At 47.4% G+C, this 16717-nt stretch overlaps 1 protein-coding gene across 1 annotated transcript in view; it reads right to left on the bottom strand.

Moving 5' to 3' along the window:
- Positions 1–16717, bottom strand: part of ZDHHC5 (zinc finger DHHC-type palmitoyltransferase 5) — a 404963-nt gene that overhangs the window by 4240 nt on the left and 384006 nt on the right. The gene's annotated exons all lie outside the window — the stretch shown is intronic.

The following is a 16717-nucleotide window of genomic DNA, read 5'->3' as shown; positions in this document are numbered from 1 at the left end:
CCTGCTAGAGGGGTGACTTACCTATGCCACAGGCAGTATTTTGTGTGCATGGCATACTGAGGGTGATGCCATGTCGACTTTGCCTTTTTCTCCCCACTAACACACACAATCTGCAATGGCAGTGTGCATGTGTTAGGTGAGGGGTCCCCTAGGGTGGCAAGACATATGCTGCAGCCCTTAGGGACCTTCCCTGGTCACATGGCCCTTTTACAAGGGACTTATCTGTGTGCCAGGGGTGTGCCAATTGAGGAAACAATGGTACATTTTAAGGTGAAAGAACACTGGTGCTGGGGCCTGGTTAGCAGGGTCCCAGCACACTTCTCAGTCAAGTCAGCATCAGTATCAGTATCAGGCAAAAAGTGGGGGGTAACTGCAACAGGGAGCCATTTCCTTACACTCATCCTCGGCAGCAACCCCTCCGCCTGGAACGACTCCTGGTGGAACACCCCCACCACCCTAGTACGGAACCTGGGAATCATCCTGAACTCAGCAGGTCAACGCAGTCTCCTCTTCCTGTTACAACACCTTCCGCATGCTCCACAAGATCTTCAAGTAGATTCCCGTCGAAACCAGAAAGACGGGCACCTACGCTCTAGTCAGCAGCCGACTGGACTTCGGCAACGCACTCTACGCAGGAACCTCGGCCAAACTACAAACGAAAATGCAACGTATCCAAAACGCCTCCGCCTGACTCATCCTCGATGTCCCACGCCGCAACCACATCTCTGCCCACATCAGAGACCTACACTGGCTACTCGTATCGAAGAGGATGACCTTCAAACTACTGACCCACGCACACGAAGCCCTCCACAACACAGGTCCGGCCTACCTCAACGACAGACTCACCTTCCACACCCCCGTCTGTGAGCTATGTTCCGCCAGCCTCGACCTTGCCTCCGTCCCCCACATTCGCCGCACCATCGCCGGAGGAAGATCCTTCTCTCACCTCGCCGCCAAGACCTGGAACTCCCTACCGCTCCACCTACGCCAGACCCAGGACCTCCTGACTTTCAGGAAACACCTCAAGACTTGGCTATTTGACCAGTAGCTACACATTTGCTCCCAAAACCCCCAAAACCCAAGCATTTGCAATGCAATGGGTCTCACATTTGATCGAGTTAGAACTATTAGCGTTGTAAACTCCTGAAGTAAACAGAAGTTTGTTCGCAGTGAAAAGTATCGGCAACAATGCAATTATCCATGTTACCGGCAAAAGTGCTATTATCTATGCAACTGGCAAAAGTGCAATTATCCATGTTACAGGGTCGATGTCATGCAAAGCTCTCGACTACTGTCCAGCGAGATCACTTTGCCGATGAAATAAAGAGAAAAAGTAGTCCAGAAACCATACAGAAAACATGGACTTGTATGTTTTCAGTAGTTGGCTGGTGCGCTCGAGGAGGGCTAAACACCAGAAAAGGCATGATGTATGCATGCCTTTTACTAATTAAATCAAGCGAATTTTAAAAGGCAAGCCCACGAACCAACCAAACTGATGGGCATGACATGGGCATGGTTACAGGCCCATAGATAGATTACAACAGGGAACAGGGACAGAGCGCTTAGCGCACTCAACCCTAAAAAATGAGTAATTAAAATAAAAAATAAAAATAAAAAAGACAGGACACAACCACAATTATAGTTTAAAAATGGCAATAAGCTATTTTAGAAGCGGACACTGCAAAAATCAACAGTTCCTGGGGAAGGGTAAGTATTGGTTAGTTTTTCAGGTAAGTAAAGCTCTTCCAAGTCCAGTCTGTGGGGGCATAGGCAGCCCACCATTAGGGGTTCAAGTTAACCCCAAACACCCAGCACCAGCAACACAGGGCCAGTCAGGCGCAGAGGTCAAAGTAGGGCCCAAATAGCATAGGCGACTATGGAGAATAGGGGTGCTCTGGTTCCAGTCTGCTAGCAGGTAAGTACCTGCGTCCTCGGGGAGCAGACCAGAGGGTTTAGTAGAGCACTAGGGGGGGGGGGGTGAGTACACAATATACACCCTCAGCGGCACGGGGGCAGCCGGGTGTAGTGTGCAAAGTAGGTGTTGGGTTGTAGATAGGAATCAATGGAGAGACCCGGGGGTCACTCTGGCAATGCAGACAGGGCACTGGGGGGCTTCTCGGGCCAGCCACCAACTGGGCAAGGATGAGGGCCGCCTGCTGGTCCCTCCTGCACTGGTAGTTGGTTTCTCTCGGGTCTGGGGACTGCGGGTGCAGTCCTTCTTCCAGGTGTCGGATTCCTTTGTTACCGGGCAGTCGCGGTCAGGGGGAAGCCTTTGGATTCGGTCTGCAGGCGCTGCTGTGGGGGTGCAGGGAGGTCGTCTCAGGGTGTCCACGCGTGGGAGTCACCTGAGGGTCCTCTCTGAATTGCTGTGCAGGTTCTGTGAGTCTGGAGACAGGGCGGTAGGGCTGGGGCCAAGTCAGTTGTCTCTCACATCTCTGCGGGCTTTCAGGCCAGCAGTCCTTCTTGTTTTAGGATGCAGGAATCCGATTTCCTGGGTTCAGGGTCGCCCCTGAATACTCAATTTAGGGGGGTGTTTAGGTTGGGGGAGGGGGTGCAGTAGCCACTGGCTACTGTCCTGGAGGGTGGCTACACCCTCTTTGTGCCTCCTCCCTGTGGGGAGGGTGGCACATCCCTAATCCTATAGGGGGGAATCCTCCAAAACAAGATGGAGGATTTCCTAAGGCAGGGGTCACCTCAGCTCAGGACACCTTAGGGGCTGTCCTGACTGAAGGGCGACTCCTTTTTTTTTCTCATTATCTCTTACGGACTTGCCTCCAAAAGTGGGGACTGTGTCCGGAGAGCTGGGCATCTCCAACAGTTGGAGTGCCCTGGGGCGTTGTAACACCAGGCTTGAGCCTTTGAGGCTCGCCGCCAGGTGTTACATTTACTACAGGGGGAAGTGTGAAGCACCTCCACCCAGTACAGGCTTTGTTCTTTGCCAAAGTGTGACAAAGGCACTCACCCCATGTGGCCAGAAACCCGTCTGGATGTGGCAGGCTGGCAGAAACTGGTCTGCCTAGCCCTAGTAGTTGGGCTGGTATACAGGGAGCATCTCTAAGATGCCCTCTGAGCGCATTTCTCAAATCCCACACTGGCATCAGTCTGGATTTATTGTGCTGTGAAGTTTGATACCTAACTTCACAGTATTCAGTGTAGCCATTATGGAACTGTGGAGTTCATGTTTGACAAACTCCCAGACCATATACTCTTATGGCTACCCTGCACTTACAATGTCTAAGGTTTTGCTTAGACACTGTAGGGGCATAGTGCTCATGCAACTATGCCCTCACCTGTGGTATAGTGCACCCTGCCTTAGGGGTGACTTACCTATGCCACAGGCAAAGGGTTGTGGGCATGGCACTCTGAGGGGAGTCCAATGTCGACTTAGTCTTTTTCTCCCCACTAGCACACACAAGCTGTGGGGCAGTGTGCATGTGCTGAGTGAGGGGTCCCCAGGGTGGCATAATAAATGCTGCAGCCCTTAGAAACCGTCCCTGGTCACAGGGCCCATATGTACCAGAGGTACCATTTACAAGGGATTTATCTGTGTGCTAGTTGTGGAGACAAAGGTACAGTTTAGGGAAAGAACATTGGTGCTGGAGCCTGGTTAGCAGGGTCCCAGTACACTTTCAATCATAACTAGCATCAACAAAAGGCAAAAAGTTAGAGGGTAACCATGCCATCAGAGGCATTTTCCTACACTGGTATTCTGAACCTCTGAAGATGGGCTGCAACAATCGCCATCACCTTTATGAACACCAGACGTGCACTGGTTTGGCCAAAGAGGACGGGGGACTGAAAATGTTCTTGTACCACTTCCAAATTTAGGTTATGTCTGCGAGATTTCAGGATGGGAATGAGAAAATACATATGTAGACCATCCAGACCTGCAGATGTAGGGTTACCATCCAGTCTCGTAGATCCAGGGCAGAAAGAACTTGGGCTAAAATGAGCATTTTGATCTTGTCTTTCCTCAAAAAGAAACGAAGATCTAAAATGGGATAAAGATCTAAAATGGGGTGAAGCCCCTGTCCTTTTTCGATACTAGAAAATCGCAGGAGTAACAAGCAGTCTCAATTTCTGACATTGGAAATCTCTTAATTCCCCTTTTACCAAAGTCCTCGCTAAAAAGGCCGGGGGTATGCTAATCGTGTTGCTGCGCCATCGGACTTCAAGCGAGTAAAGGATTGCATGGTACCTAAGGTTCTTTTTGGACCGGAACAATGCAGGCGGTCTTGTTGTACTCCTGTGACAAGCAGAGGTTGCAGACCAGATGGTGATCTACTCATGAGTAAGTTGAGTTGCACAGTGGGCAGTACTGAAAAGAGGTCCATTCCATCATGGTCTGAGCATTCAGTTCAATGGGACTGGCCTGAGAGGGGTGGGGCCCGACAGGTGTTGAAGAGATCCAAGACGTGGGACAAAAGGAACCACAAAGTGTTGTAGGTTTCATTTTATGTTTTGCTTGGGCACACATTTAGCTTAGGCCTGCGGCCTGTGCTTTTACCTACATATTTGCTTTGATTTCATTTATTCAGTTTTATTCATTTTTAGTTATCCCGCTTTCAGCAGGATGTTTTTATTTTCTAATCAATTGTAACTTTGTGGTTCTACGAAAGCATTTTTATTATTATTCTGTGCACAACATTTCACCCAAGGTTGACGAGCAAGTAAATGGTAATCCAGCAATTGTTGCCACAAGAGTTTGTAAACAGTCAGACACCTAGGCACATGCCCACATCAGGCCTCTTCACGGAACGAGAATCTTTTCTTATAAAAACACTGTGCAGGCCAAGGGACATCACTGTTATGTTCGCACTTAGGAGTTAGGTAGGATTCATTTATGCATATTATTCCTGTATGTTGGGGCTGGTCACCACCATTCTAATACTGTTATTGAAGGAAGCTGGCCTGGTGTTTAGTGGACACCTATTGTGTTTGCACCTTATGCCGGGTCCAGGCAATCCCTGTTAGTGAGACAGGATCTAGAAAGCCAGGGCTCTCTAGTGGTATCTGTGGTGAGAAGCCAGGACTTATCCAGTAGGAGTGTAAAGCACTTGCAGTACCACAGCAGTCACACAGCAACTTATCACACGTGAAAGGAACCACACAGCGATACAAAAATAAAGGTACTTTATTACAGTAGCACTGAACTAGATCACGTATAGGCAGTCCCCAACTAGAAGTAAGTACACACTATGTATACACAATGAATATTTGAAATTAGCACTGGAAAATAACAAGCATTGGCAAAAAAAAAGCAGAAAATGGCTAGGGCCCTATAGGGTGGTTGTAGGGGGTGGGGTCGTCAAACTATATACTAAAATAGTGAAATGCGAAGTTAAATCTTCCACCCAAGGATGTGAAGTAGTTAGAAGGGAGCTGGGAGAACTCCAGGCCCCAAGAGGTGAGTACCTAGGTGACCCCCCAGCGACCAGGAGAACAGAGTTAAGTTACCTGGTCTTCCCAGAGACCAACAAGGGGACTTGGAAAGGGAAGAGTGCAAGGCCAGGACCAGTCCAGGGGAACCCAGCAGTGGATTCCAGATGAAGAGGACCTGCAAAAGAAGGGGAAAGAGTCCAGTCAAAGCAGGAGTGTCCAGGTGGGGCAGGAGCCAGTACCCACCCGTCTGTGGATGAAGATCCGGGTCGACGAGGGAAGATGATGATCAGCTGTGGAGCCCAGGAGCTGCAGAGAGGTCCTTGGAGTCGTGCAGAAGATGGCCCACGCTGACTGCCGGGTTACAGATGGTCAGTGGTCAGGAGGACCACTAACAAGCCTTGGCCAACACAAATCTGGGCAGAAGAGGATTTGCAGAAACGAAGGAGGACCAGCAAGGTCCAGAGGGCTCGACCTTTGAAGGGGAGCCTGGGCTGACCCTCAGCAGCCCAGAGAGCCAGCAGAAGCAGTTGCAGCCTCCACTGGCAGCCGGCACAATAAGTTGCAGTGAGGCCCAATCAGCACACCTTGAGGAGTCCCACGTCGCTGGAGCAGCAAAGGAGAAACTGCTGGAGGCCGGGGGCTACTGAAGATCCCATGGAGCAGGAGTCAACAATCCTTGGTTGCTGAAAGAGTCACGGTGCACAGGGGTTCTGTCCTGCAAGGAGTGGCAAGCGTTCACTGTCTCTCCAGTCGGTCAGAAGGCAGAGAGGACCATACAGAATTACCACCTGTGTTGCAAGATCCACGCAGTTCCTGTGGAGAGCAGATCCCAGCAGTCCGACTTCGTTGCCTTAGGTGCTTGCAGATGCAGGGAAGCGACTCCTTCACTCCAGGGGGAGATTCTTTCTTGCTTCTTAGTGCAGCTGAAGTCTGCCAGAGGATGCACAACCATGGAAATGTTGCAATTGCTGGAAGGAGCTGGAGAAAAGCTGCGAGGCGAGGTCCTCTCGGGAGTTGCAGTCTTGTTTTGTTCCTGTAGAATCCAGCAGCGGTTTCGGTGGCCAGGAGCAGAAAAGGTTGATTCAGAGGAGTCCAGGTGGAGTCTTGCATGCCGAATGTGGGAACCCACCTGCCAGGGAGTCCCTAAATAACCCTAACAGGGGGCTTGGTCACTCTGCAGGGTGACCATTTATCAGAGGGGGTAACTGACATCAGTCACCTCTCCTGACCAACCATATGCTCCCAGGGGCCTCTGCACATCTTGTTTCCAACAGGGGAGTGGTCATTCCCCTCTCCTGTGTGTACTTTCACGCCAGAGCAGGGACCTCAAACCCAAGAAGACTGGTATGAGTAATACTGGGGGGGGGGGGGGGGTGCACCCCAGAATACATGGAATCATGCCACCAATACTGGCATTAGTATTGGGGTATGATTCTGACATTTTTATACCAAACATGCCTAGGTTAGAAGTTACCATTATGTAGCTGGACCAGAGTTAGTAACCTCAGGCCAGTACACAGGTAAAATGGCTTCCCCGCACTTACGAAGTCCAGCGCACTGGATCTGGAGTTCGTGGGGGCAGCTCTGCTCATGTAGGGGTGCCCTCACACACAGGAATCTGCACCCCGCTTTATGGGCTAGGAGGGCCTACCACAGGGGGTGAATTACAGTGACCTGGTGCAGTGATCAGCAGTGAAAGGGTGCATGTGCAATTTCAGGCAGACTGCAATGGCAAGCCCGCAGACAGTTTGCATGGGCTCCCATGGGTGGCATAATACATGCTGTGGCCCATGGGGCACCTTTGGTGTACCAATGCCCTGGGTACCTAAGTACCATATACTAGGGCCTTACAGGGGTACACCAGTATGCCAATTGTAGGGTGTCACCAGTACCAAAGCAACCAAATTTAGAGGAGAGGGCAGAAACACTGGCCAGTGAAAACACTCTAAACACACTGATAAGCAGGCAAAAAGTGGGGGTCACCATATCAAAAAGTCACTTTCCTGCAATGTGGAGCAGAAGGAGCATATTTTTTTACATTTAGCTTGTGAATGCGGCCATATTCGGGCATACTGGGGGAGGTGGCGGATGCACTGTCTATCGTGATAGGACAAGGTATCTAACTGACACCCCTCTAGGCCCTACTGGGACAGACTGCAGAAATAGAGGACAGATACAGGAAATACGTGGCACTGGCACTTCTTCTGGCCAAGAGACGAGTGGCTGGAAATGGGGTCGGGCCAAGCACCTAAATTCAAAGAGTGGTTGCGAGACCTAATATACTGTAAAGACCAATTCACCACCTATGCGGAACTCCTCCCCACAAGCTTGCGACCCCTAGATATATGGGATCCCCTACAGACATACTTAGTGACAAAACAGCTGGAGGGACAGGGAGAAGATAACCCTCACATTAAGCATTGAACACATTTGGCGGGAAGCTGTGGGTGATGCACTTGCCAGGTTTGAGATACACGGCTACCTTTACCGCTATATTGAAGATCTACTAGTAGGGACTGATTGTCAATACGGCTATGGAGGTGCTGCTAGGAACACTCACTCTTTAGAAACTGAGAATAAGCATCATACACCTATTCAGGCTATGGAATACTAGGTCAATAAACAGATCGACCGTGCCTATGTAAATTTCAGGACAGTTTCTATTTTTGTTTGGGTGTCTTCTGCATTGAACGCGGTCTGGCAAACTGCACCTTAATGCTAACACATCCATCTTTGCATGTAGAGATGACTGAAACCATGCATCATGTTACTCTCTGACAATTGCTGTATAACAACATTATTTTAAGTGTTTTTTTGAACTCAATAAAGAAAACATTTTACAAAACGTTTAGATGTCCAAATTCTAAGTCTTCAGGAGTTAGGCAGCTAGATTCAAGGAATCTGGTTTGGGGTGGAGCACCTTACCTTCTCGCATTGATAGCAGATCTTGTCTTTTTGGAAATGTCAGAATGTTTCCTTTAGACTGTTGCATTAGCTCAGAGTACCAAGTTTGCCTTGGCTATTGTTTTTTACTTTGTTTTGTTTGCATTTATTGACTACTCTGTGTGGGGGGAAAAGCATAAGCAAATTTTCCTGACCAACTTATCGAAAGGGCATTCCCCATGGACTAGTGGTGCGAGTGCCTGGATGCAAAGTTTTGGCATTTTGCATTTGCATATGTTGCAAACAGATCTATTTCTGGTGTTCCTCACTGATGAAAAATGTGTGTGAGTACTTACTGATTCAACTCTCACATCTGTCTGTCTGAACTTATCTTCCCCTGGAAGATGAACTGCGGAAAAGTCTATCTTCCTTTGTAGTGCCCAAATCCAAATTTTTTGCGCTAGCCTTGATAAGGGGTAAGACTGAGTCTCCCCGTTTGTTGATATAAAACATTGCTGTTGTATTGTCTGTTTGGATTAGAACGACTTTTCAACACAATAAGATGATGTACGGAGTGCTGAAACTTTTCAGACATTCACCACCGTCACAGATCTGGGTTAAATCCATTGTTCTTTGGATCACCATGCAACCCCAGTTTGGACCCAGCCATATGCAAATCAGTCTTGACCCTGCTCTCCATGGAAGGGTTCAGTCCGAACTGCCACACCAGGTCCACCCTGGTCCGAATCCAGTGAGTGACACAGTGAGCAACGGACCCCCATCTGGGCATACCCTGTCCACTTAGGGCGATCATAGCAGCACAACAAGATGATGGCCAGAGTGGTGAAACGTTTCAGACACTCACACCCAGTCACAGATCTGGGCTAAATCCATTGTTCTTTTCGTCATAACGCCACCCCAGTTTGGACCCAGCCATATGCAAATCAGTCTTAACCTTGCTCCCCATAGGAACAGCAAAAGAACAATGGATTTAACACAGATCTGTGACTGGGGTTAAGTGTTTGAAAAGTTTCAGCATCATCTTGTCGTGTTGCTTAGAATGATCTTTGCCCAAAACTCCTTCTGAAAGGCTTTTAAAGGCTAGGAACACTGTCCTTAGTTCCAAGATGGTCATATGTTGTACTACCTCTTGCTCCTTCCGAATTCCTCTTATCTTCAAAGTGCCCATATAAGCACCACAACTCAAGTGAGTGGCATTCATAGTGATGATTACTATTGGAATTGGTTGCATGAATAATCTACTCTCAGTTAAATGAATTCTGTTCCGCCATGCCATTTCCTCCTGTATATTCTGATTTACAACCACTGGATCTTCACAATTTCTGTTTTTTGTGACCATTGCGACTGTAGCCATTCCTGAATTGGTCTAAAATATAGTCTTGCATTTGGTATTAGAGGTATGCAAAATGCCATCTTTGCTAGTATTTACCCACTGTCCTCACCGTCAGACTGATGCTTCTGGTAGAGGAGAGTCTCCTGTAGAATAGGAGCCATTTTTTTTTGCTGGGGTATGATCTTCCCTCTATTGTGTTGATTCTTGCTCCTAGAAGAACCTTTTCTTGTTCTAGTTTGGTGATGATTTTTCTATCTGAATATCTTCTCTGCATTTTTTGTAAGAGTTTGCTTTTCTAAGCCAGTCTAAGTAGGAGTATTTGTGTATGCCCAGTCTTCTCAGATATGCTACCACTGCTGACAAGCATTTTGCAAACACCCTTGGTACAGATTTGATGCCGAAAGCCAAGACTTGAATTGATAATGTTTGCTGTTCACCTTAAACCGTAGATATCTTTTGTGATTGTGGTTCACTTGACTATGTAAGTAAGCATCTTTCAGATCTATTGTTGCCAAGCAGTCCTCCTTTTGAATTTGTGGAATGACATCTTGTCTTGAATTTGTTCATGAATCTTAGATCCAGAATGGGACAAAGACTTCCATCTGGTTTTGGAATCAGGTAGGCATGGCCTTGATGGGTAACTGTCAAGACATTTCAGGAAAGACCATCTCTAAATCCTGCCCAAGGAATTTCTGTAAACTCTGAGCCCTCCTCATCCTGGAAGACTTCGGTGCTCTTACCTCCCTCTTCTTCTTCCTTGCAGAAAATGTTTTGTTGCTCTTCCTCCTCCTCATGGGGTTCAGGAGTTAATGGTGGTTCTAAAAAAAAAACATCTATTCGGTGTCCTTCCCTTTCTGGCTGAATTTTATGTGCAATTCTATATTTCTATATGTAGCGTACCAGCACTCTGTTAGCCAAAACAGTGATAGCTTCAGCATAGGTGAAATGAGTACTCCGTCCTTCCGGAGGCTGTTTCTTGCTCAGAGAGTGGCAGATCTTGATGCAGGACTATTACCTTGACAAGATCCTCCTCTGCACTGCCATACCTTTCTTCACCCACAAGAACTCCACAAGAAACGTCCTTTTCACCCCATGGTCCTTGTTGTGTTCGATGTAAAAGCTTGAGGCTCTTATGTAGTCCAGCTAATGGAACCTCTCTTTCGAGGGGAGAGGTGCATCAAAGATTGCTGGGAGTATGATGGATTCCCCAGCATGAACATAGATAACAGCTTCAGACAAAAAGGCTGCCCTGGTCCTCAATACAATACTGAAAAACAAATGGTTTAAGGCAGCTGCACCAAGAGATCCTGGGCTCACTCACAAGACAAGCTGAAGCGATAGAACAGTTTTGAGAGTCAAAAGATACGCTCTGTATAGTAAGCTGTGTAACGGCTTGAAGGGAGTGCACATGAGAAATGTCATGACCAAATTAAGATCCCACTCTGGCATCACATATGGTTTGTGAGGGAACATGTGCATCAAACCCTTAATAAACGCAAAAAGGTCAAAAGAGCAGACACCCTTTAATGGTGCCCATTGTATGGCAAGACCTTGCTGGACTTATGATAAGAACAAGGATAAAACAAACCATTCCACAGTTTGTCTTGTAATAGGTCCTCGTTGCGGACTCCATACAGGACACATATGTATCAAGAAGCATGACATAAATTAACTTTGTAGAAGGGTGCCTGGCCATGAGGATGAGAATGGGTCTCAAAGAAAGAATGCTCTTGCCAGTGATGAAAATAAGTTACTTACCTGTAACTGTGGTTCTCCAGTATTGGTATCTTTCATAGATTCACATGCTTGAATCATTCCCCGTCGTCGAAGTGGGAGTCCTACGGTACATAGAAAGCAATAAATAGAGATATATATATATTTTTTTTCATTGAAGTCAATAGGAAAAAACACATTCAATTGTACAACTATCAGCCTCATTAGAAAAAGCCCAAACTTCAGCCAATCAGGCGAGACCACCCCTTTAGAATCCTCAGCACAGAGGCTCAGTCTCTCAGATTTCTCCGCACTAGTGATTACAGGAAAGCAAAAGAGGTGAGCCCCTCTGGGGAGGAGGATGGGTCGCATGTGAATCTATGAAAGATACCAATAATGGAGAACCACAGTTACAGGTAAGTAACTTATTTTCTTCTCCAGTATTGGGGTATCTTTCATAGATTCACATGCTTGAATCAGAGTAGTCAGCAGTAAGAAAGATGGTGGAGTTCTGAAACACCAGAAGCATGCCTGTGCATAATTCATCCTATATGGACTCATATAGGTAATTAACATTTGCAAATCAACCTTCTAAAAGATTATATACATGAATATATACATCTACACATAAATATATTTACATGAAAATATCAGTCTGGCAATACGTAGAGGATGGAGGGTAAAAGGTTATTGGCTCACCTTATGCAAATAAATTACGTAACACTGCTTGTCCTACAGCGGCATCCATTCTGTCCGTAGCTTCCAGGCAGTAGTGCTGGGTAAAGGTGTGAGCACGTGTCCACGTTGCAGATCTGGCTCAGAGGGACTCCTGCGAATAGAGCTGCCGAAGTGGATACCGCTCTAGTGGAGTGCGCTCTGACACTGGATGATAACTGTTTCCCTGCCAACTGGTGGCATAGCTGTATGGCAGAAGAGATCCAGCGCGCTATGGTCTGCTTAGTAACGGCTTTGTCTTTATTGATTCGTCCATAACTAAAACAGTTGCTCAGATTTACAGAAATTGCTAGTCCTTTGTATATAAAATTTTAAACATTGTTTAATGTCCAGAGAATGTAATGCGCGCTCCGCTGCAGTTTGCGGATTTGGAAAAAAAATTCTCAGAACCACCAGCTCATTTAGAGGAAAAGACGATGGAACCTTAGGTATAAATTTTGGATTAGTTCTCAGAATGACCACCTCTGATTTGAATTGGAGGAAAGGTGGTGAGATTGTGAAGGCCTGGATATCGCTAACACTCTTCGCTGATGTCAAGGCCAGAAGGAGGGCTGTTTTAAAAGAAATGAATTTGAGGTCTACCTCATGAATGGGTTCAAACGGATGCTTCATTAACTGGGAGAGCACAATATTCAAATGCCACTGAGGTGAAGGACGGTGAATCGGCGGAAACATCCTGAACAAGCCCTTAAGAAACTGTTTTATTACTCTGGATGACCATAAAGAAGGTGACGGAGACGTTCGTCGGAAGCGGGATATGGCAGCCAGGTGCACTCTAATAGACGAATGCGAAAGGCCGGATTTAGCTAAATGCAATAGATATGGCAGAATCTGTTCAGGAGAGGACTTTAGAGGATGAACGTTGGAAGATGAACACCATACGCAAAATCTCTTCCACTTGAGCTTATATGTCCTGTTTGTAGACTGAGCCCTGGAACAGGCAAGTACCTCCCTGCAATCTGGAGGAATATCTAGGCCGTCGAATTCATAGAATTCAGGAGCCAGGCTGATAAACGAAGAGACGTCGGGTTGGGATGACGGACCTGTCCCTGATTCGTTGTTGATAAATCCGGTAGTGTCTTCAGTCGAATGTGAGGCTGCTCCGAGAGTAATAGAAGTTCTGTGAACCAAAACTGGCGTGGCCATTTGGGAGCAATTAATAGAAGTCTGCATGGTTCCCTCTTCATTTTCTGCAGGAGTCTCGGGATGAGCGGAAGCGGGGGAAAAGCGTATGCATAAATCCCTGACCATCTGATCAAAAACGCATTCCCCTTTGATCCCTTCTGCGGTCGCCAGCTTGCGAAGTGTTGGCATTTCTTGTTGTCTCTGGTCGCGAACAGATCCAGACTGGGTTTGCCCCAACGACGAAAGAGGCGGTCGAGAACTGACTGATTGAGTTCCCACTCGTGGCAGCTGGTTCGAGTCCTGCTTAAGGCATCTGCCCAGGTGTTGGTGATCCCAGGGAGATGTTCTGCTCTGATGGATATCCGATGTTGAATAACCCAATGCCACAGCTTCTGCGTTTCTAGCGATAATGCTTGCGATCTTGTGCCCCCCTGTTTGTTGAGGTAATGCATGACTGTGGTATTGTCTGTTCTTATCAAGACTGAAGAACCCTTGATGTTTGTGAGGAAGGACTTGAGTGCCAAGGAAACTGCCCTTAACTCCAATAAGTTTATGTGAAGAGTCGACTCTTGAGTGGACCATTTCCCTCTCACTGAAAGATCCTGCAAACGTGCGCCCCATCCCTCTAGGGATGCATCTGTTGTTATAATGTGCACTGGCTTGTCCTTCAGGAATGAAAGACCTTCTGAGATGAAGGGCGTATCCTTCCACCATTTGAGAGCTTGTTTTGCTGATGGGGTTATCCGAATTACATCGTCGAAAGAACCTTCTATTTGTTTCCATTGATTGTCTAACTGCTGTTGAAGTGTTCTCATGTGCAGACGACAGTTTTCTATCAATGGAATGCAAGACGAAAGCATCCCCAGAAAAGACTTGTAAGTCCGCACAGAAGCGGACCTACTTTTGCTGAGACGTGCTGCTAAATCTCGAAGTTTCTTTCGTCTGTTGTGTGAAGCAAAGGCTTTTGCCTGGACTGTGTCCAAGACGGCTCCTAGAAAAGTGATGTTCTGGGAAGGATCTAGATGAGACTTGGGGTAATTGACTGTCAAGCCTAGTGTTTTGAAAAGAAATAGACAAGTCTTCGTGTCCCTGGCAGCTTTTGACGTTGTTCGTGCCTTTATTAGCCAGTCGTCTAAATACGGGAACACTTGTATCCCTAGTTGCCTGAGGTGGGCTGCAACCGGTGCCAAAACTTTGGTGAATACTCTTGGGGCCGACCTGAGGCCAAAGGGCAACACTCTGAACTGGTAGTGAGTGCCTGCAACCCTGAATCGTAAGAATTTCCGATGACTGGGGTGAATGGGAATGTGGAAATATGCGTCCTGGAGATCTAAGGATGTCAAAGTCCCCTCGGTTGAGTAGGCGTAGGACGTCTTGAAGGGAGATCATGCGAAAAGATTGCTTCTTGAGGTATTTGTTGAGAGAACGAAGATCTAAAATAGGTCTCCAGTCTCCTGTCTTTTTCCGTATAAGGAAGAAGCAGGAGTAAAAACCTGTTCCCCTCTGGCTCCTTGGTACGATCTCTATTGCTCCCTTCTTCATTAAGATAGTAATCTGTTCCAGAAGTTCGTTGAGATGGGCTGGTGGAGGACCTCTTGGTGGCACATGAGGGGGAGGCTGGTTGAATTCTAGTGTATGTCCTCGGTTGACAATATTGAGTACCCATTTGTCTGAAGTAATTTTGGACCACTGGTGGAGGAACTTGGAAATTCTGCCCCCAATTAGAGTGTTGATATAGGGGCTGGGTGCAGGCATCCGATGAAGGTCAGTGCTTTCTTGCCGTTTCCTTGGTCTTGTAAGTCGACTTTCCTCTCGCTTGTTGCCTGAAATGCGTGGATGACTGTTGTCGAAAGGAATGTGGTTGTTGCTGGCCAAAGGTGGAACAAAACTGTCCCTGGTAAGAGGAGTATTGGCGATACTGATGAGCGCCTCCTCTATAAGAAAAGGTTCCTCGCCCTCTCGCTCCCCAAAAGGGCTGTCTCTTGTATTGCAATGTTGCCAGAGATCTGGCTGTCTCAGTGTCTGCTTTGATGGATTGTAACGCATCATCCACATGCTTGCCAAACAAGAGCTCGCCATCATACGGCATGTCCAGGATCTTTAATTGTACTTCTGGCCTAAAAGAAGTAGCTTTCAGCCACCCTTGACGCCTGAGTACGGCCACTCCGGCTAACTGGCAAAAACCTGTAGACGAGACGTCTATGGCGCAGTCTATGATTTCAGCCGAGATCTTTTCACCCTCCTGTAGAATCTTGCGCGCTTCTGCTCTACTATCTTCAGGTAACATGTCTATAAACTGCGACATATCAGACCACATCTGGCGGTCGTACCTTCCTAGGATTGCTAGGGAATTTGCTGCTCTAACTGTAGTGGGCGCCATCGTTGAGAACTTTTTCCCAATCAAATCCAATCGACGTCCTTCTTTGTCTGGGGGGGCAGTCAGAGATGCCGATGGATTTCTGGACCTTCTCTGAGCTGCCTGCGATATGACCGAGTCTGGTTTAGGGTGACTAACCAGACATGCTGGAGAATTGTCTGGTGCTTTATATTTCTTCTCAAGTCTCTGTCAGACTGCAGGAATGGAGGATGGAGTCTGCATGACCTTAAGGCCCTCCTCCCAAATGAAGTCAACAATGGGTATAGCCCTTACAGACTTCCTAGTATCCTCTTTGAAGTCATAAAGAAAACAGTCTGACTGCTTTGATGTTATTGGCAGTTGGAATCTTTTCGCAGCTCTTTCCATCACACTATGAAAGCCACCAATATCTTGTGGTGGAGAGTCTACTGGCGGTGGCGTAGAAGGAGATGGTGTTTGAATTTGATATTCATCCCATTCTGGAATGAGTGAGTCAGTGTCCTGAATTTCACCTTCTTCCTGCTCGTCCTCAGATGAAGGTGGAGCAATATCCTGTCCAGATGAAGGAGCTGTGGTAGGATCAGGAAATTCAGATGGTCTAGCAGGGGTGGACACTGGTGTATGTGGAGGCTGCACCGGGGTAGAAGAGCCAGGTGGAGGAAATCTAGAATAATAATCCTGCATCATCTGCTGTAGGTTAGCTATCAACGAGACAGGCATCTGAACTGTCTGCTCCTGCTGCTCTTAAAGTTGCAGGTGACTCTGATTCTGCTGATCCGAATAAGGCTGATCATCTTCTTCTTCATCATCTTCCTCCTGACACTTAATCCGTAGTTCAGATGGGCTACGTGCCACCGGGAAGAAACCATCATCAGAATATACATCATCTTCATCCTCCTCGTCAGCAAAGAGATGTTGCGGAGGCACTGGTGTGACTTTACTGGGTGATGTATGTGATGGAAGTAGGAGAGAAGACTTGCTCTTTATTGGTAGAATTCTCTGTGGCAGGTAAGGAGATGCTCCAAAATGTTTGGGTATCGGATCAGGGTATTGAGCCGTCGACGGAGCCGTCGTCAGTGGAGCCCTTATCGGTGCTGTGAGCGTCGACGAAGTTGCCGTCGACGGTGCCAACGTCGACAAGGTTTCCGTCGACGGGGCTGCCGCCGACG

The sequence above is a fragment of the Pleurodeles waltl genome, chromosome 4_2 (genome assembly GCF_031143425.1).
Source record: "Pleurodeles waltl isolate 20211129_DDA chromosome 4_2, aPleWal1.hap1.20221129, whole genome shotgun sequence".
NCBI classification, from domain to species: domain Eukaryota; kingdom Metazoa; phylum Chordata; class Amphibia; order Caudata; family Salamandridae; genus Pleurodeles; species Pleurodeles waltl.
Note: the sequence above shows the minus strand (reverse complement) of the source record. Positions and strands in the feature narration are given on the sequence as shown.